The sequence below is a fragment of the Chiloscyllium punctatum genome, chromosome 22 (genome assembly GCF_047496795.1).
Source record: "Chiloscyllium punctatum isolate Juve2018m chromosome 22, sChiPun1.3, whole genome shotgun sequence".
Lineage (NCBI taxonomy): Eukaryota > Metazoa > Chordata > Chondrichthyes > Orectolobiformes > Hemiscylliidae > Chiloscyllium > Chiloscyllium punctatum.
In genome coordinates, this window is record NC_092760.1 from 72,917,456 (window position 1) to 72,938,209 (window position 20,754).

Consider the following 20,754-nt stretch of genomic DNA (forward strand, 5'->3'; position numbering starts at 1 on the left):
TAAAGAATTTTTAAAAATAAAATCAAACAAAATTCTATGTCATAGAAACCATACAGTAAATAAAGATGCCATTTGGCCTATCGAGGCTGTACCCACTCTCCAAAAGGCATCCCTGCCCTCACCCTTTGTTTCCCATATAGCCTATGCATCCCTGTACACTATGGGGCAATTTAGCATGAGCAGGTCAGGCAGCATCCGAGGAGCAAGAAAATCGATGTTTCAGGCAAAAGCCATCCTGATGAAGGGCTTTTGCCCAAAACGTCGATTTTCTTGCTCCTTGGATGCTGCCTGACCTGCTGTGCTTTTCCAGCACCACTCTAATCTAGACTCTGATCTCCAGCATCTGCAGTCCTCACTTGCGCCTAGGCAATTTAGTATGGCCAATGCACCTAGACTACACATCTTTCACCTGTCGGGGGAAACCAGATCTTCCACTGGGGTTCCATGCAGACATGCAAACTCCACACAGAGAGTCACCCAAGGCTGGACTCAAATGTCCCTGGTATTAAGAGGCAGCAGTGCTAACCACTGAGCCATCATCTCCCTTATCCACCTTACAGGCAACAGCAAAGTGTTTTTAATACATAAACTAGTGCAAACAACATTTTACAATGCAATTGCATAATAGCCGGCTTTAATATAACAGTGGGGCAATAAAATTATTATACATTTTGTCAAATGAAATCTGCCAAAATAACCTGCAGCTTTGGAAATTCATCTAACAATCTTCTGAAGCCTGGCCACTTACACAAGCAAATATAATCAGGCACAATTTGTAGGGAAGGTTCAGACGGACCAAAAATTACTTTGCCTCATTATCTGTGATATGTTCTTGCATCCAAGCAGTATACGAGCACCCTGTGGCTTGAGCACTTCATCAAATAAGTGTGATCTATTGTAAATGATGTTCCAATCAGTGTCTGTTTGTATAATTAGCAGTTGGGTCTGAGAGATGTGTGTTTGTCTTTCAAGGGTCGCTACCTTTTGCTATGCTGCATGAGTCATTGGTGGATTGGTTCCTGTCTAACTTCCTTAGACCCTCATTTGTTCAGTTAGCAAAAAAAAATGTATGCAAAGCTAGTTTACATAAAAGAAAGATCTCAGCATGGTTAAGAATGTTCTCAAGAGTAGTCATGATTTGGAAACACCGGTGTTGGACTGGGGTGTACAAAGTTAAAAATCATACAATACCAGGTTATAGTGCAACAGGTTTATTTGGATGCACTAGCTTTCAGAGTGCTGCTCCTTCATCAGGTGGTTGTGGAGAATAAGATTGTGAGACACAGAATTTATAGCAAGAGTTTACAGTGTGATGTAACTGGAATTATATATTGAAAAAGACCTGGATTGTTTGTTAAGTCTCTCATCTTTTCAAATAACCATGTTGGTTTCAGTTCTCTCATATGTAAATCGCAAAACCTTTTTTAAAAGTTACATGTTTTCAGGACAATCCAAGCAACCTTGTCACAGTAGACCCTGCAAGACATGTCAGAATGTCAACACAGTTACCACCATTATGTGTGGGGATACTCCCACCATATACGTGGCAGGTACTCATGCGACTCAGCCAACATTGTCTACCTCATACACTCCAGGCAAGGACGCCCCGTGGTGAGACCAAGCAGAGGCTACGACACCGCACAACAATCTACAGACAGGAGAGTTCCCTCCCAGTTGGAGAACACTTCAGCGGTCCAGAACATTCGACCTCGGACCTTTGGGTGACTGTCCTCCAAGGCGGAGTTTGGGACAGCCAACAACGCAAAGTGGGCGAGCAGAGGCTGATAGCCAAGTTTGGTACCAATGGGGATGGCCTCAGCCGGGACGTTGGGTTCATGTCACACTACAGGTGACCCCTTTGCCTGTATATACACACAGACAGACAGACAGACAGACAGACACCCACACACTGACAGACAGACAGACACACCCACACTCAGACCCTCTCTCATAACTCACACATATACTCCTACACACACCCTCTCACAGACACTCATAACCCATCCCCACCCTCACACACCTCACCCACATGCACACAAATGCATATAAGTTTGTGGGGTGAATTTGTACTTGCAGAATTACATTTTACTTTGCTCAAAAACTGCATGAATCCATGTAAGTTTCTGTAAATCCATTTTTTAGATTAGAATCAGTCTGACCATTGTGGCACAGACAGCCTCACAGGGAGTTTACCCCTTCAATACCTTATCTGGGCCGACATGACACCAATTGTTGAAGTACATTTGAGAATGTAACTTTTCAAAAAGGTTTTGTGATTTACATATGAAAGAACTGAAACCGACATGGTCATTCTAAAAGCTGAGAGACTTAACAAGCAATTCTGGTCTTTTTCAATATATAATTTCAATAACATCACACGATAAACTTTTGCTATAAATTCTGTGTCTTACAATCTTATTCTCCACAATCCCTGATGAAGGAGCAGCGCTCCCAAAGCTAGTGCTTCCAAATAAACCTGTTGGACTATAACCTGGTGTTGTGTGATTTTTAACTTTCTCAAGAGTAGGCTAACAAAATCCATTTGTAAACAATCAGAAAAGTCAGATTTATTTTCTTTCTTAAGGTTTGACTGTGAGTTTTCATTGAGAGCGTTTCATAAGTATTTATAATCCTCAGTACTTTTCTTGTATGTTCAACTGAAAATGCAAGTGGAATGCTCTGAACTCACTGGATACCAGAGATAGCATCAAAATCAATTTTTATTCCAAAATACCTCGCTTAGTGCCAATACGGGCATGATACGAAATAACATTACTGAAAAGTCTATCCAATACAACAAAAGTGAGCAGCATTCTCAATCAAAAAAAAGTTAGAAGGATGTGTCACTTTTTGTCAGCTTTGTAATTACGAGATGAGCTCACCCAATACCTTGGCAGGATTTTGCAATAAAACTATTGGGGAAAATATAAGATTCTGTACTACTAAAGGGACAATAGATCCATGTATGGATCTCCATTTAAAGTCAGAAGGAAGTTGTTAACTATTTCTCTGCATTTTTCCAAAGGACCTTCCAATAAAACTCACATTAAACAACATAAGCTTGCAGTTTTTGGCAGATGCCTGTGACTGATTTCTTGCACTTCAGTTCAATAGATTAGATTACTTACAGTGTGGAAACAGGCCCTCCGGCCCAACAAGTCCACACCGCCCCGCCGAAGCGTAACCCACCCATACCCCTACATCTACACCTACATCTACCCCTTACCTAACACTACGGGCAATTTAGCATGGCCAATTCACCTGACCTGCACATCTTTGGACTGTGGGAGGAAACCGGAGCACCCGGAGGAAACCCACGCAGACACGGGGAGAACGTGCAAACTCCACACAGTCAGTCGCCTGAGGCGGGAATTGAACCCGGGTCTCCGGCGCTGCGAGGCAGCAGTGCTAACCACTGTGCCACCGTGCCGCCCACTGTGCCACCGTGCCGCCCACTGTGCCACCGTGCCGCCCACATGTGCCACCGTAGGAGATTGACAGGCCCAATACGTGATCTGAAAACTCTGCATCATAGGAGACAAGTGATGTTTGAAGGGTTGGTGGGTTGAGGAGTTCAGATGATCATGTACACTGTCCAATTACCTTTGCATTCTCCCTATTGATTTTCTCAATGTTTAGGGGGCCTTCCCAGGCAAACTACAACATTTTGCTTGGACACAAGGCAGGGACTCACATGCGTCGGAAATTGTTTAACCTCTTCAGACATGTTTCGAAGACAGCTGTACAGAGTTTGCACCATCGTGCCTGGTATCGCCTGCTCTGACCGGGTTCAGAGTGGAGAAGAGCTTCATGGGTTTGTTGTCAGGGCTGCGGACACCATGCACCACTCAGCAGAGCTGGTTTGGAGTGATTAATGCCTTGACGCCAGGTATGTTGCCTTGGGAGAGGATGATGCTGTCACTCTGTCTGTCTCCTGAAGGCCTTGACAAAGTCCAACACGTATGTTCCATTCAATCTTTCCATGACCTCACTCACTTACTCCAATGTTGTGAAAATATCAGGTTGCTTATGTGATGTCCTGCTACAATTTATGCAAAGAGCTATAATACAGAGCTCTGCTACCCAAACCTTAACTCATAACTACTCCTGTTTACCTATTAAACTGTACATTGGTTCCTGGAATAAGCAATGTCTTGATTTTAAAATTCTTTTTATTGTTTTCAAATCTCTTGATACTCTTATTTTTCCCTGTCACTGTAATCTCCTCCAACCTCACAATTCCTTGAAATATCTGCACTTATCCAGTTCTGGTCTCTTCAGCAATCAGATATTTCTCTAACTCCATATTTTCCACACTAAACCAATCCAGATCTTCACTTTCTTTCTTGAAGACATTCTTTAAAATTCACTTCTCTGACGAAAGGTGTAGTCATGTTGAGCCGAATTTTCCAATGAGTGGTAATTACCGTTCCCCTCTGGCTGTTTTACAAAATCAAGGTGCTCCACATACCTAAGGGATCTTTGTTAGGGCTCCTTCAACAATACTGACCTATACCTCTGCTCTGACAGGTCGACTTTAATGCAGAACAGTTGGAGGAAGGTAAAATATTCATCTCCTTTCTCACATCAGTCATTTGTCCTAATCCATAATGAAAATGTACAGCCTCACAGGAGACCTTTTGCTCAGCTGTTGAGAAACAGTAAGTACATAAGTGTAAGTGTGAGTTTAGGGTCCTGGTTAGCGTGCTAGGTGAGTAGGGGAAATATGGTGCAGGTAAGCAAGGTGCCAGAAGGATCAGGGTAAGATGATAGGTGAGTCGAGAGCCAAATGGATAGGATACCAGGTGAACACAATGCCTGGTAAGTAGGGTGTCAAGGATTATGATGACAAAGGTATTAGGTAAATGCCGCAGTGTTTAGGATAGTTTGTTGTAGCTGGGAGATATTTGTTCTGACAGAGGGGGAGTCAGATTTGAGGCAGACAGTGGGGGGGCTCAGATCCCAGAGAGGCATGATGAGTGTTATGTATGACAGTGAAGGAAGGGGGTGTCAGGTTCCTGATGGGTTGTAATGGCCAGTAATGGGAGGAGTGGTCATGTTTGGCACTGGGGAAGAAGAGAGTGAAGGTGTTGGGGGAGTGATTGGGGGTGGTGGTGGTGGTGGTGGTCGTCAGTACTAGGATTGGGAGGTGGGGAGGGATATGACGTTTGGTCCAAATTAAGGGGGCGGTTGTGTATTGAGTTCAGTGGCAGGAGTCACTAGGTCTCAGGAGTAGAGGAGATGTTGGTTTTGGTGGCAAGGTATATATTGAGGCTCAGGGGTGGGGGGAGGGGCTAATGGAAGAGGCTACTAAAGGTAGTTGGAGAGGGAATGATAAATTGGGGCCTCAGTTGAATTATTAGCTGGCGTTAGACTAACAGTCTAATTTATTTGAGTACGCATTTACTTAACTACAGCAGAGCACTCCAGATTCTCCAAGTTAACCAGATAGAGTCATAGAGATGTACAGCATGGAAACAGACCCTTCGGTCCATCCCATCCATGCCGACCAGATATCCCAACCAAATCTAGTCCCACCTGCCAGCACCCGGCCCAAATCCCTCCAAACCCTTCCTATTCATATACCTCTTAAGTGTTGCAATTGTACCAGCCTCCACCACATCCTCTGGCAGCTCATTCCATACACGTACCACCCTCTGCGTGAAAATGTTGCCCCTTAGGTCTCTTTTATATCTTTCTCCTCTCACCCTAAACCTATGCCCTCTAGTTCTGGACTCCCCGACCCCAAGGAAAAGACTTTGTCTATTTATCCTATCCATGCCCCTCATAATTTTGTAAACCTCTGTAAGGTCACCCCTCAGCCTCCGACCCTCCAGGGAAAACAACCCCAGCCTGTTCAGCCTCTCCTTGTAGCATAGATCCTCCAACCTTGACAACATCCTTGTAAATCTTTTCTGAACCATTTCAAGTTTCACAACATCTTTCCGATAGGAAGGACACCAGAATTTCATGCAATATTCCGAAAGTGACCTAACCAAAGTCCTGTACAGCCGCAACATGACCTCCCAACTACTGTACTCAATATTCTGACCAATAAAGGAAAGCATACCAAATGCCTTCTTCACTATCCTATCTACCTGCGACTCCACTTTCAAGGAGCTATGAACCTGAACTCCAAGGTCTCTTTGTTCAGCCACACTCCCTAGGACCTTACCATTAAGTCTAAAAGTCCTGCTAAGATTTGCTTTCCCAAAATGCAGCACCTCGCATTTATCTGAATTAAACTCCATCTGTCACTTCTCAGCCCATTGGCCCATCTAGTCCAGATCCTGTTGTAATCTGAGGTAACCCTCTTCGTTGTCCACTACACCTCCAATTTTGGTGTAATCCAAGATGGAGGATGGGAAAAATTTCTGGCTGTAAGAGCTGCTCCTTTTTTTGAGGTATTTTAGGTGCTGGAGGTGATTTCCTCAAATTCCAGGAGCAGCAATTACAGTTTTATATGCTGTTGCATTGTTTTGAAACATTGGAAAATAAAGTCAAAACAACAGCAGTTTAAAAGGGAGAAGAGCAGACAAAGAGCAGCACATGGTGAGGACAGTGCAGGAGAGAGAGAGCCACTTGTGGAATATTCCAGGCTTGGGAGAATTCCTGAATGAAATTTTGAATTTCCTGAGCAATTCCCTTGGAGTAGGCCATGCTGGCGATTCCACACAGAGTCACTGTGCCATCCACACTGTGGAAACCACAGTCTGGCCATTGGAAAACCTGTAGCTCAATGGCTGCACCTTTGCCTTCAAATCACAAGATTAAAGCTTCACGTTTTATTCTCGATCTCGACTATAAAAACAAGGCTGACACCTCAGCAAGTATTAGGGGAGTGCTGGATGTCAAAGATGACATCTTTTGGACGAGATACTAAATCGAGGCTCCTCATGTTTACTCTGAGGAATGTAGAAAAGGAGTAAGGACATTATGCCTGACTATGCATTTCCTACATTACAAAGATGACCGCACTCCAAAGCATTCTTTCTTGCCTTATAAACACTACATCAATGTCAGTCTTTTGTTTTTTATGTGTCTCATTGTCATATTTCATTTTCTAATGTTCCTGTGATGCACTTGTCATAACATGAAAGTCACTGTATAATAATAGCTTTTTAATGTTGCATTTTACTGCATACAAGATAATATCTTCACCAATATGACACCCAATGTGGCCTCCCACATGTGTCTCTCTATCTGTACCTATACCACACAAAAAACACACATGCAATTTTTTGCATAGGGTTCCTCAGTAAGAAATCTTGATCAGTCAAATATTTACTGTTCTGTTCAGCCTGTCCTATAGAGGGCACTTGGATAACTACGTTTCAGTGCAGAGATCCAGTTGAAAGCATGTAGGTAGGACTACGGCGAAGAATGGTTGGCACTGCTCAGTACATGCTGACTACAAAATCTAAGCAGTCATCAAGACCACGAGTCAGAACTCCAGAGTGTTGTGGGTGTTCTTGATGTGTAATTCTAAAATGTGTTTCTTCTTTGGAAAAGACCTGGTACAACCAAAGTGTAAATCTGTGGTTGTCTGGAGAGAGAGGGAGAGAGAGAGAGGCGGGGTGGTGGGGGGGGGGGGGGGGGGGGGGGAAAGGAGGGGGAAGGGAAATTGGGGGGTGGGGGTGGAGGAGAGAGAGAGAGATAGTGAGAGAGAGAGAGAGAAATAAGTGAGAGAGAGAGATAGTGAGAGAGAGCGCTATAGAATTTCACAACAAGAACTGCAAAGGGCCCTTTGAACATCAGCCCTTCAAAGGAAGGAAGAGACAAGTCATAGCAGACTGGGTTGTGATCTCTTGTCATTATGAAAATACCAAAGGGTTGATGGATCCTCCTGCTCAATAGCAAGCCAACCCCTGTGGATGATGTCCTGAGCTACAGACACAATTGTTATTGATTGTCTCTTGAAGATTAACAAAATGACAGGAGTTAAAACTCAGTTTCAAAACTACTCAAATGGACGAGAGAGACTGAACCCTTTTGAGTGGATCAATTTAGTTCAAATGTGTTATGAAGGTCACAGTCAAAGAATTATTCCCTAGTCAACCCTGTACTGCAGGAAAGTACATTCTCTCTTTCACTCTTGAGTGCTGAATGTCAGCTAAGTATCAGGCAGACAGAAGGAACACTCTTTCTGGCTCTGGGATCAGCAAGTTAACTTGCAAAAAAAATGAACTTAGGGCAAAGAAACTTCAGTAAGTCTACAAAGCCAAGACAGTTAAAAATTACTTGTTGCACAGAAACGTAGAAACATAGAAACATTGAAGTGAGTAGCGGGAACTGACCATTTGGTCCTTCAAGCCTATTCTGTCATTCAACATGATCAGGCTGATTCTCTATCTCAAATGCATATTCTGGCTTTCTACCCATAGCCTTTAAAATCTAAAAAAAACTATCTACTTCTTGAATTCATTCAATGACCTGCCTTCCACAGCCTTCTGTGCGAGTGTATTTCACTGGTTCACTACCTCTGAGTAAGGAATTTTTAAAAATCTATATTTAAAATGGTCTACCTTGTATTCTGAGACTATTACCCCTGGTGCTAAACTCCCCAACCAGTGAAAACATCCTCCCAGCATTTAGTTTGTCCATCCCTGTCGGAATTTTATACATTTCAGTCAGATCCCCTTTCATCCTTCTTGACTCTCCTGAATAAAGACCCAGTTGACCCAATCTGTCCTCATAGGAATGTCTTGCCATCCTCTGTATCAGTGCACATACAAGCTCAATTCAAAGAAAGAGAAAAGTGCTATTTAATGGTATAGTCATGGATCTAAGGGAATGGTAGCTTGGAAAATGTAGAAGAAAACTGAAAGAGGAACAATAGATGGGAAACCAACTCAGGATAGCTGTTTTGAAATGTTTTACAAAAATTGTGATTAAAATTGTTGTATTTGAAAAAGCACAAAGATTTTTTTTTCTCTATGGAGGGCTTGGGATTGAAGCAATGAATAAAAATTCAAGTCAAGATGTTCTCCTCAGTTGAAGGAACCAGCCAGAGCAGTTGGGAAATCCAACTAGTTTTAGGTACCTTGAAATCATCTGGAGTGCTTAACCTGGCTTTGAAAGTTGTCATATGAATAGCTTTAACATTCATGACTCAAGTGCATTTCAAATCTGAAGGATAATCAAGAATTCTCTGCAACCTAAACTAATTTGACTTGTTTACAAAACTATTTATGAGTTTAATACCCGGTGTATATTTCACACTTTGCTCCACTTTTACCCTTTTTCTTCATTCCAATGTAGCTGATCATACCTTTAAAATTTTATTGAACATATGAATGATTGTATTTAATTATATTTACTATTCTGTTGATCTTGGGCACTTCGTGTCTTATTTGTTCCTTGGGAACTGACAATAGACCAGTATGTGCAGATTGTATGCAGTTTTGCATGTACAGGTATCACCTGCTTTTCGAACGTTCACTTTATGCCAATTCGCTTTGATGAAACTTTAGTACCTGTTTTCGCTCACCAAGAGAGGACTTTTGCTTTTACGAAAAAGCGCATGCAGCGAGCGTGGTGCCGCCAAGTGCCTTCCCCGGGAACTACACTCAGCATCAAGCCACCATAGCTTTGAACAGTGTCTGTGAGCATCTGTGCTTTATAGAGTTATAGAGTCAGAGAGATGTACAGCATGGAAGCAGACCCTTTGGTCCAATTTCGATTTATTTTATGCATCGGCTAGCAAGATGTGTCCTGAGGCATTTTGTACCTCCCACCACCCTAATCTCCAATGGCCTTTACAGTATGTTAGTGTTGGTTTAGGTGTTGTGTGTTATTTGGTATTGATTTGGTAAGTCATTTTTTGGGACTGGAAATGCTCAAAACTTTTTTCCATAAAAATTAATGGTAATTGCTTCTTCACTTTAGGCCATTTTGACTTACGAACGGTTTCATTGGAATGCTCTACTTTCAGATAGAAGTGGACACTCCTGTTGGATGAATGAGACCAATCATGAAATCTGAGCAGACATTCTTTCTCAGCTTAACTCTCGAGTCCAATTAGTTTCTCTGGTTAAAGAATGAGTAGGCTGTCTCTGCATCTTATGGGGGTGTATTGATTTTGCTACTACATGGAAACACAATGCAAAGGATGAAAGTAAAATATGACAAACCTCTTTTACTGATGCTGCTGTGGGTGGTGTAGGAGTTGCTTTGCAAAAGGTTGGCTCTCTCTAGAGCAAAGTGAACTATGCTAGGCAAACAATAAGCTCGTCATGGATGGAAGCAGTTCACACATTGAGTACAATCAACCTGGCAAGAAGAGGTGTTCAGAAATCAGAATAAGTGCACACTAATTTTGTGTGCATTTTTCCAGTTGCTGCCCTATGGAAACGATATTGATGAAATGATTGCCGATCCTTTGGAAATCCAACTCCATTCTGCTTCATTGTTCATACTGAAACCGTACACCTTTCTTTTCAAAGAAGTGGCTTATACTTGCTCTCTGTTTCTCTTTCCCACTCTCTTTTGGTCTTTCTCTTTCTCCCCCTTTTCATTTTCCCTCTGTCTCTGTGTGATGTAACAGCAGTCTCTATTTTATGTCAAAGTGTACAAATTGTCAAGCCTACCAGACGGTGTCAAAGTCCTGGAACTCTCTCCTTAGCAGCAGTGTGGGTGTATGGACAGCAATGATTCAAGAAGGCAGCTCACTATCACCTTCCCAAGACTCATTAGAGATGAGCAAATAATGATGCCTTTGAAAACAATGCTCACATCCTGAGAAAGAATATGTTTTCTAAAAGTTAAGTATAATACAAGAGATATAGGTAATCACAATAAACAGGGACATCGGCACAATCAACTAATCAGAGGAAAGTAATACTATGAATTATACTATTAGTTAGATTAAATACTATTAGAATCTAAAAATAATAGTTTTAATTACAGAATATTTAATCAGGCTTCCTGTCCTTGGGGTCCCAGTGCACGGTCACCACTGAACCACAGTCTCAGGCAGAAGTCCTTACTCTGCTGGCTGTGTTTTGTATTTGTTGCAGCCCCAGTCCAGGGTTTTGCCTGGTATTTTAGATATTGGAAAAGCGCAGGGTCTTGTCCAGTATTTTAGGTGATGAGAATTTTAAATGACAAGGATTTTTGCTCAATCCTACAGTAGTATGACTTCTGTTGGTGAGCAGCAGGACAAAGGATGGTCCTCATCTTGACCATCCACCAGTACCTTGAAGCACCTGTCCACTTAGCAGGACGATACATTTCCTTTTTGGGTCATTTCCATTCAGAAAAGGCTGCCAGACCACATGTGAGGAGCAGTCCCTGGATTAGAGCATCCCCAGAGTTGTGTACAGTTAGTTTTAGATGGTGGCGTTGGTGTGAATGTTTCTTCAGGATAATGCTGCAAAAACATCACCAAGTCGTGACAGCATTGAGCACTTTTGTCTCTCCCAACACACAGTTGCATGATTTGAGCACCTAAGAAGTATTTTATCTGATTAGTGAGATGCAGACCAGAACATTGCATGAGAAAAGTCAAAATGTCACCGTGAATCTCACAGAAAAAACAATTTGCCAACAACTGAGAAAATGCAATCATAATCTTCATGTGTTCACTTTTCCAAAAGGTGATTGACAGGAGGCTGCACTTGCCCTGAAATAGCTGTTGGAATTGAAAAGGGCTTCTTTTTTTACCATCAACACACGACATCAACAACAGTTCCATTATAATCTGTGTTGTTGTGGCAGCAAAGTGAAACTTGTCTGAACAACATTGATTGACACATATGCAGGCCTTGATGGAGTTTGGCATTGTTCAGATTGTCGCTGATTTAAGTGTTAATCACATCTGGATTGCTCGCACATGTGCCACTGCAGGAAAGTGTTTACACTAAACAATGACCTCCATGAGTAAAATAATGAACTCCCTGCATTCTCTTCTCTGTGTTGTTTACAGCTTTTTACAATCCAGGGAAGTGTGTTTATAAAAGCTGTCAGATCCCCGAGTCTCATTTCAGTGATGTGCAGTGTTACAACTCTGACTGGGGAAGATGCTAGTAATCAAGCCCGCTGTTCTATGAGTTACATCCCTTTAGGTAAATCTTTTAATTCAATGACCAAGATTCAATGGCCTGTATTACTGCTATTCAGATCAAAAGACACTTTCACCAGATTTCTTTAATGAACTGAAAAAAAAAGACTTGTTTATTTAAATTAAAACTTGTTCTCTAAACAAGTGGCAAAATTGGTTAACAGCTATAGGACCACAAGACTTAGGAGCAATAATAGGTCATTCAGCTTATTGAGTCTCATCATTTAATGGCACGATGGCTAAGTGGTTAGCACTGCTGTCTCACAGCACTCGGGATGCAAGTGTGATTCCAACCTTGGATGACTGTATGGAATTTGTATATTCTCCCTGTGCATTTCCTCAGGGTGCTCTGATATCCTCCCATAGTCCAAAGGTGGATTGGCCATGGGAAATGCAAAGTTACAGGGATAGGTGGGCCTTTGGAGTTTCAGAGTGGCTTGTCCAACAATGTAGGGATTCAATGGTTAATTTGATTATTCTCAACTCCATTTTACTGCCTTTCCCTGTAACCCTTGATTCCCCTACTGATTAAAAAAATCTAAATACCTCAACCTTGAGTATACTTCATGACCCAAACTCGTCAACCCTTTACGGTAAAGAGTTCCACATATCGACCAACCTCTGAAAGAAAACAAACTCCTCCTGATTTCTACCTTAAACTAAGGTATAACCTGTCATTAAACAATATCCCTTTAATTGTATCATACACATTTACATGACAAACAAGAAAATACAGCTGTCCTGAGGTGATTTTTTTTTAAAGGAGGAAAGGAAATGGAAAACGGCCCTTATGGGGCAGATTGAAGCAACTTCCCACAATTCCCTGAGTTTCCTGTCAACAAGGTCACAACACCGACAGTTGTCGAGTAATGGGAAATTGTTAAGCCTAACTTCATAGAATCCTTATAGAGTGGAAATAGGCAATTTGGCCTATGGAGCCCATGCCGACCCTACAAAGAACATCCCATCCAGCCCTGCGACTCCCTAACCTATCTCTGCATTTCCCATGGCTAATCCACCTAGCCTGCACATTCCAGGAAACTATGAGCAATTTATCATGGCCAATTACCTAGCCTGCATGTCTTTGGACTCTAGGAGGAAACCCACACAGACACAGGGAGAATGTGCAAATTTCACACTAAAAGCATTACCTGAGGATAGAAGTGATCCTGGGTCCCCGGTGCTGTGAGACATCAGTGCTAACCACTGAACCACCACACCTACCATGGTGATTCAATGATTCTGTGAGGTTTCTCCTTACGTTTTCAGGAGAGAGAAGAAAAAAAAGTCTTGCTTACTGCAATGTTTGGAGGACTTTTCCTCATATTGACATATCCAGGTGTCCTTTGGGAAAGTAAACAGAAACCAACTCCAGAAGAGTATTCTGAGGCAACTTTCAGCACAAAACTCCTCATCTCTTTCAAACCATACATGTCCAGCAATCAAAGCATTAAGTATCGTAATCCATTTTAAAATAGTTCCATGTCCCAGTTCCTTATGGGTTTAACTATAAATATATATTCCCAACAGCAGCCAAACCCAATAGCTCAACAGTGTTATAACCTGGACAAGTCCAAATTCTCTCTCCCAGTGATTGTCAAACCACAATTTCCTTAGCAAATCGCAGGATTTGAGTTTTGAGAAATTCCAGGATTACTCTAAGTATCAGGAAAATACATTTTTCCTCACCACTGCTGTTTAACCACACTTTGTGTCCTACTCTCGTTACAGTCAGGATACCACAGAAGAAATCCATACCAGCTTGATACAGATCAATCTCTTAGTCCCAATGCCAGCTCCCACCTCCACCCCACCAACTCAGAGGCTCTGGAAATTTATTGTTGTCAAGTGCCTTTGTAATGTCTTTTTTGGTCATTCATAGTAGCCATTTCTAGTAAACCTGTAGGCAACGAATCCTAGGTTTCTTATCAGCTCTCTGTAGGTCCAGCATTTTCTAAAACATTGAAAATAAACTACAAGTGCAGCATCTCCTCCAATATCTTGTGAGCAGCACAGTAAGAGATCATAAAACATTGAGGGATATTTTCATCTGCACTCCCCAGTATAAATCTGCTGAGCAGATGGTTCATACCTTGAAGGGTTCAATTGAACTTTTTTTCTATTGTGATCGATCTGTTGAGAGCAGGCAATCCATTCCAGCAGGTCAATGCCCTATCTTGCGCAGCCTAATGCCCATTACATTTTACATCATACATTGTTTCCTCTGCTAAAAGCAATGTAGCTTTCCATCCAGCATGACTAACATCATTGGATAGTAGCTTTTTTTTCAAAAAGATACTTTATTCATAAATATCATCATACACAGACATAGTCACCAAAGCATTTTGGTTCTGTATAATCTTTTCACAAAAACTCACAAACAAACCCAAGGCATTTCTTCCTTATATAATACCATAATTATATACATTTGAGGCACTGGGAGGGCCCTGTGACTGAATGGACACCCGTTTACCTTCAGCAGAAAGATCTTCGACAGCGATCTTTCCCCCACTGTGCCTCGGTGGCAGCTGCCCCACACTTTAGTGCGTCCCTGGACCTTGGAATAAAACGTCGATTTTCCCGCTCCTTGGACGCTGCCTGACCTGCTGTGCTTTTCCAGCACCACTCTAATCTTAACACTTGTTCAGAAGACTAAGCAGTTTCAGGGGGATCAAAGAGCATCTTTCACAGAGTTGATGGTCTTTCAGGTGCAGTCAGTCAATGTTTGTCTTGGTTTCAAAACTGGGAAACAGTCTGTAGAGCACACAGCCCTGCATCACGGAGCTGCTCAGAATGAACCTTGACAAAAACCACTACTGCATAGTACAGGGCAGGTTTCTTAATTAGCTCCAAAACTAGAGAATTTCTTATTAACTAAGGGGCATGCAACAATGTGCAAAGCTCTTCTAAATTGTGAGTGATTCAAGGATTACTGAGCTATTATTTTAAATGATATTCAACATGAATTTCCATCCATAAACTTTAATTAATAAAAATGAGTAAGCCTGTTGTGGGGAAGTGGTTATCAGGAATGATAAAATGAGATGTTACTGCTCATTGTTTCAATATGTTAATTGGGGTTCTGCATAAATTTGCAGAAGAAGAGGGCACATCTCAATTCGATTAAAATATATGTGAAAGAAAGAAGGATTACAAATGTAAAATTCTGTACTCGGGCTTGAAGTTTTGGACAAAAACTGAAATGATGTGAGGAGTCTCTGTGTTAGAAAATGTAAGCTAATAATTGACTGAATGCCATTTTGAATGGATGAAAAGCAGTGAGAATGAAAATTTTATCGGCTAGATTGTCATCAAAATCACAGAACAGTATCAGCTGATTGTAATGTGTGACAAATCAATACAAGTACTCAGAAGTTTTGATTTTCAGATTAATGTCATAAATATTAGTGTCAGTGATAGTAGTAAACAAATATTTAAAGATAGCTCACCAAATCCTCTTCTCTGCTCCTTCAAAATAAATGAATTAATATAGTTTAATAATTAAATTTGGAATTAAAATATTAATTGCTCAAAAATGAAGATGCTGCTGATTGTATTTTCTCATATTAATAATACAATTCCAAGGCGTATGCTCTGAAAGCTAATGCTTCCAATTAAAACTGTTGGACTATAACCTGGTGTTGTGTGATTTTTAACTTTGTACACTCCAGTCCAACACCAGCATCTCCAAGTCAAGGTATACCATGCAGAGTTCAAAATATCCTACCATGGTAACCATAATTATTTTGATATTAGATAGCTCATGAAAAGCTTTACTGCTATTTTGAAATGAATAAAGATTGCCACGAACATAACTTGGTGCAAGTTATGTCTTTGTTGCCAATGTTCTCCCCTTCTCTTCCTCTGCTGTAAACAGGGCTGCAATACAGCATTAAACTTTCTGAAGCAGGATTCCTAGCAATTAGCTTCAGTTGACAGGAACGTGAATAGGAGAAGTAAATATGGAGGTGAGTGCACCAAAGTTGGTGCTCTCAGTTTTAAACATTGGAAAATCAAAAGAGCTGAGAGTTGAGAATGACCTCAATGTTAAGCATTCTGATCCTCGCTGTTTTGTCAGGTGAGGCTACATGCTGAGTTCAATGCTTCAGTAAATGTATTCTATGATTTCAATGGGCACCAACTACTTCTAACAGCATGGAGTAATTACGAATCCATGTGCCCTTCTGAAAAGTATCTGAAGATCAGATGTTGTAGTCAGTCAGTATTTCCCAATGTGCACATCAACTAGTTTTCTTTAATCTTGATCAAAATAGCTCCACAAATCTATTTCCGTTTTTTGTTTTTTAACCCAAGGGTGCTACATCAATTGTTCACATACTAACCTGCTGGCTGAGGTCAACTAACTCAGCACATATTGAAGATTAAAGTCCAATTTGAACTGGATTGAACCACTTAACCCGATCCTTGGATGAATCCTATTGTCAAGGTGAACTATAGAAATTGCTGGAAAAGCTCAGCAAGTCTGGGCAGCATCTGTGGAGAGAAATCAGAGTTAACATTTCAGGTTGAGTGACCCGAGGACAGTTCTGAGGAAAGGTCACTTGACCTAAAATGCTAATTTTGATTTCTCTCCACAGATACCATCAGACCTGCTGAGCTTTTCCAGCAATTTCTGTTTTGGCTTCTGATTTACACCTTCCACAGTTCTTTTGGATTTTATTGTCCAATATATAAGAATCTTAAGTGGCTAAATAAATTAGGAAAGACAGTCAAATGAGTTGTTCCTGTTATGATATGCAGTAAGATTATGGCAACATTTGAAGTGAATAATATGATTTCAATTTTTTTCCAAAACTCAATTGACTGTAACTAAGAAAGCTTAGCTTGTTTTTTCTTCTTCATGTGTTCCCCACTCTATGATACAGCTCTTGTAAGAGAAAAAAGTAATTGAGGCATATCAGGCATTTTTCAGAGTAATAAAACAAATGTAGTCAATGTGTGCCTTGCAGACTTATGAGCTCCCTGGCACGACTAGCAAACTTTTTGTGATTCAATGTATATTGAAAAGATACCCGCTGTCTGTGATGGACTAAAGAACATTGTTTCTGCACACCGGTAAATGAGTAATGAAATCAGGAACACATGCTTCTAAAAGTGTACTTCTTTGTTAAGATGTCTCCTTTGATTTCTAATTGTCCCAAGCTACAATGTAGAATAGTGGCTTTATGTGAAATGAGTGGCATAGGCATTTGGGCAGAATGAGTCATTGACATTCACCAGCAGATTGTCTCGGGGAGGACGTGTTTTTTTTCACAATTGTAAACGCAATTTTTATCTTTCCAGCCAAATTTTCAGCTTCTGTCTGAATACAAAGACACAGAGAAACATTTTGGTCTCTTATTAAGCATGAAAAGAACTGATTAAAAAAAATGTGGCCCTATGTATTTTCAAAGGCTATTATGTAAGCAAAATTTTTTTTAATTTAAAAAGTCTCCAGACAATTTTTTTACCATTAAGTTGAGAACTGTCAGAAATAAAAATACAATATCCAGAGTGTAAAGCAGTTGAAAACTTATCTTACATTCAAAACACCATAAAACCATAATTCATAAAAATGAAAATATTCCAATGATCAATACTGTATTGTCAATTTATATTTTTCTTGAATTATACATTGATGATTCCATCACAAAAGATTCTTATTAATATTAAAGTCTGGCAGATCTGGGCACAACTGAAAATAGTAATAACTGCACACTGTTTATGTATTCTCATCAGGTCTACTTGCATCTGAAATCATTTGAACTGTACAGCTTCCCTGACAACCTCAATACGACCCCACAGTTCAGAGTGAAATATTTGTAGATAGTTTTTAATGTTTTGTTGTGATGGCTTAGGCTGATTGCAGCAGTTTAATTGGTAACAAAGCAGGATTTAACTAACTAGCTGCTTCCTGCAAATAGGATTTGATTTTCTTTTATTATAATCAAACTTGGATCCATGTGTGGAAATGACTTTATTGCAACCAAATGTTGCAGAAATTGCTAATTCTATGGTTTGGATCTGAAACTCATCCATTCAGTGCATCTTACTTATTCTGATTGACAGCAGGTTGAAAGAAACAGAGAACCAAAGGCAAGGAGACAGAACAGTTATAACCTGTTCCTCTAAGCTGGAAAAGGACAAATTGATCCAACCATCAGAAGCAAGCTATCATTATCTGTAATCAAGAAAAAGGTCATTCAGCCTTTCAAGTGCACTCCTTCCATCTGACCAGGAAGCCTCCACCACATTCAAATGCTTGAAATAGCCACAGATGAAACTTTCAAGAAGATAACACTTGTGAAATTTCTTATTGTCCAACTCACCAAACTCCAGGATGTTGCTGTCATTTAAAACTCTAGATTATTTGCTGCTGAAAGATTGTACTCAAGAGCTACTATTTTCAAGAAACAAAAACAGAAATTGTTGAGAAAACTCAGCAAGTCTGGCAGCATCTGTGGAGAGAAAGCAGAGTTAATGTCTTCAGAAATGTTTTGAAGATGGGTCACTGGACTCAAAGTGTTAACTCTTCTTTCTTTCCACAGATGCTGCCCAGACCTGCTGAGTTTTCCCAGCTATTTCTGTTTTTGTTTGTGATTTCCAGTATCTGCAGTTCTTTTTTTCAAGTTTAGTTGTTTAGTATTTTTCAAGGTCCTGGCCAGATTCCTTCCAAGCAGTATCTGATCATATTTCTTTCAATTTATCATTAACTCTTTTCAGTCTAATTAATGTGTGAGTCAATGAACAAAATCTTGACTCTTGTATACTCTAAAAGTTCTTTTAAATTTCTTTCTCTACACATTTAGGGTGGTACAGTAGCTCAGTGGTTAGCACTGCTAACTCACGGGTCCTGGGTTTGATTCCTGCCCGTTTGTGTGGAATTTGTACATTCTCTCAGTGTCTGCGTGGGTTTCCTCTGGGTGCACCGGTTTCCTCCCACAATCCAAAGATGTACAGGCCAGTGAATTGGCTGTGCTAAATTGCCCATAGTTTTAGGTGCATTAGTCAGGGGTGAATATAGGGTAGCGGAATGGGTTTCTCTTTGGAGGGGCGATGTGGACTTGTTGGGCCAAAGGGCCTGTTTTCACACTGTAGAGAATCTAAACTTGCTTGCATTAATTTTCCTTACACAGGCTATACATTGACATCATTGACTGCATTAATTGAATTAGAGTAAATACATTAATCACTTTGCAAACATACTACTCATGGGAGCTATCTTTTCACAGTTTAACAAGATGTATTTTCCCCTTCCCCACTTAGCTTTTTGAATATCCTGGGATTCTTTGTTCTTAACCTGTTTCCATTTCTTTGAGTGTCCATTCTCATATCTTTGTGATTGTAATGCAATAGGGTAGGTGTGTCTTGTAGAATGAGTTCCTTGACTGGGGCTGTTAATCTGGTCCAGTCAGGGATCCCTGGCTGGCAGATATAAACAGGAGTGTCAGACGTTCTTCTCACTCTGAGAGCTGGCTCTGAGGAGGTGGACCAGTGTCAAGTACTATGCAAATATAAATAAAGGTGATTGGGTGATGGGATACCGGCCTTTGTGGAGTTATTTCAGGTTATCAAGAAAGTCAATTGATAGTCATACACTAAGCATATTAAGTGATATGTTCACTCAACTGTGCTTCATTGCAGTTTAACTTCAAAACCTGAGAATTTTTGAAATGTTAATTCTGTTTCTCTTTCCACAGATGCTGCCAGGCCTCCTGTATTTCTCCAACCTTTTATGTGTTTCTTTTAGAATTACGGCATCTAGAGTATTTTGCTTTTATTAAAGTAGTAAAACTCCATCTACTCTACTAAAGAAGTTGAAGTCATGGTAAGTATAAAGTTTTGAAAGTAAAGATGGTTGGATGTAAATATCATGCACATTTTCAACTTATGTGCATTGCATTGTCATGAAACTTATACCATTCCTATGCTTCCAACAGTTACACAGTGTGGTCTCACATTTGTGGGCTATAATTTCTGCTTCTTCAGCTGGTAACTGGTCTGTTAAGATAGTGACTTTGCCACCTGTAATCGCCTGGAGGTGATGGCCTGGTGGTAGTATTGCTGGACTGTTAATCCAGAGAACCAGGTAATGTTCCAGGACCTAGGTTTGAATTCCACCATGATAGATGGTGGAATTTGAATTCAATAAATATCTGGAATTAAGAATCTAATGCCTATTATAAAATCTTTGCCAATTGTCATTAAAAACCCATTTGGTTCACTAACCGCCTTTACTGAAGGAAACTGCCCTCCTACATGGTCTGGCCTACATGGGACTCCAGACCCACAGCAGTGTGGTTGACTCTGAACTGCCCTCTGGGCAATTAGGGATGGGTAATGAATGCTACCTAGCCAGCGATGCCCTCATCCTGTTACAGAATATACTTTAATAAGATTAAATTCAGTAGAATGTCCATTGAGAATTGTGAGAATCACCAATTTCTGTGTTACGACACGATGTAAACCCTCCTGCTTAATTTAAAACCAGCAACATGGCAAATATTTATCCCATGCAGTAACCTGTAAACATTGGAGTGGCCAAGAACTATTTAAAGTAAAAATTAACAACTTTATTTCTTAAAGTATAACAGAGAATAATTAACTAACACCTATTTACTATTACTTACACTCACATATCTGTTACCTTCCCTTCTGTAATACGAGTCTGATAGGACTCCCAATCAAGATTT

The 20,754-nt window shown here is 40.6% G+C and overlaps 1 long non-coding RNA gene across 1 annotated transcript in view; it reads left to right on the forward strand.

Moving 5' to 3' along the window:
- Window positions 1-19,819, forward strand: part of LOC140493378 (uncharacterized) — a 98,158-nt gene extending 78,339 nt beyond the window's left edge. Inside the window, exon 3 of the long non-coding RNA XR_011963657.1 lies at window positions 19,762-19,819. This is a non-coding gene — a long non-coding RNA (uncharacterized lncRNA). The remainder of the gene's footprint in view (window positions 1-19,761) is intronic.
- The last annotated feature ends 935 nt before the right edge of the window (window positions 19,820-20,754 follow it).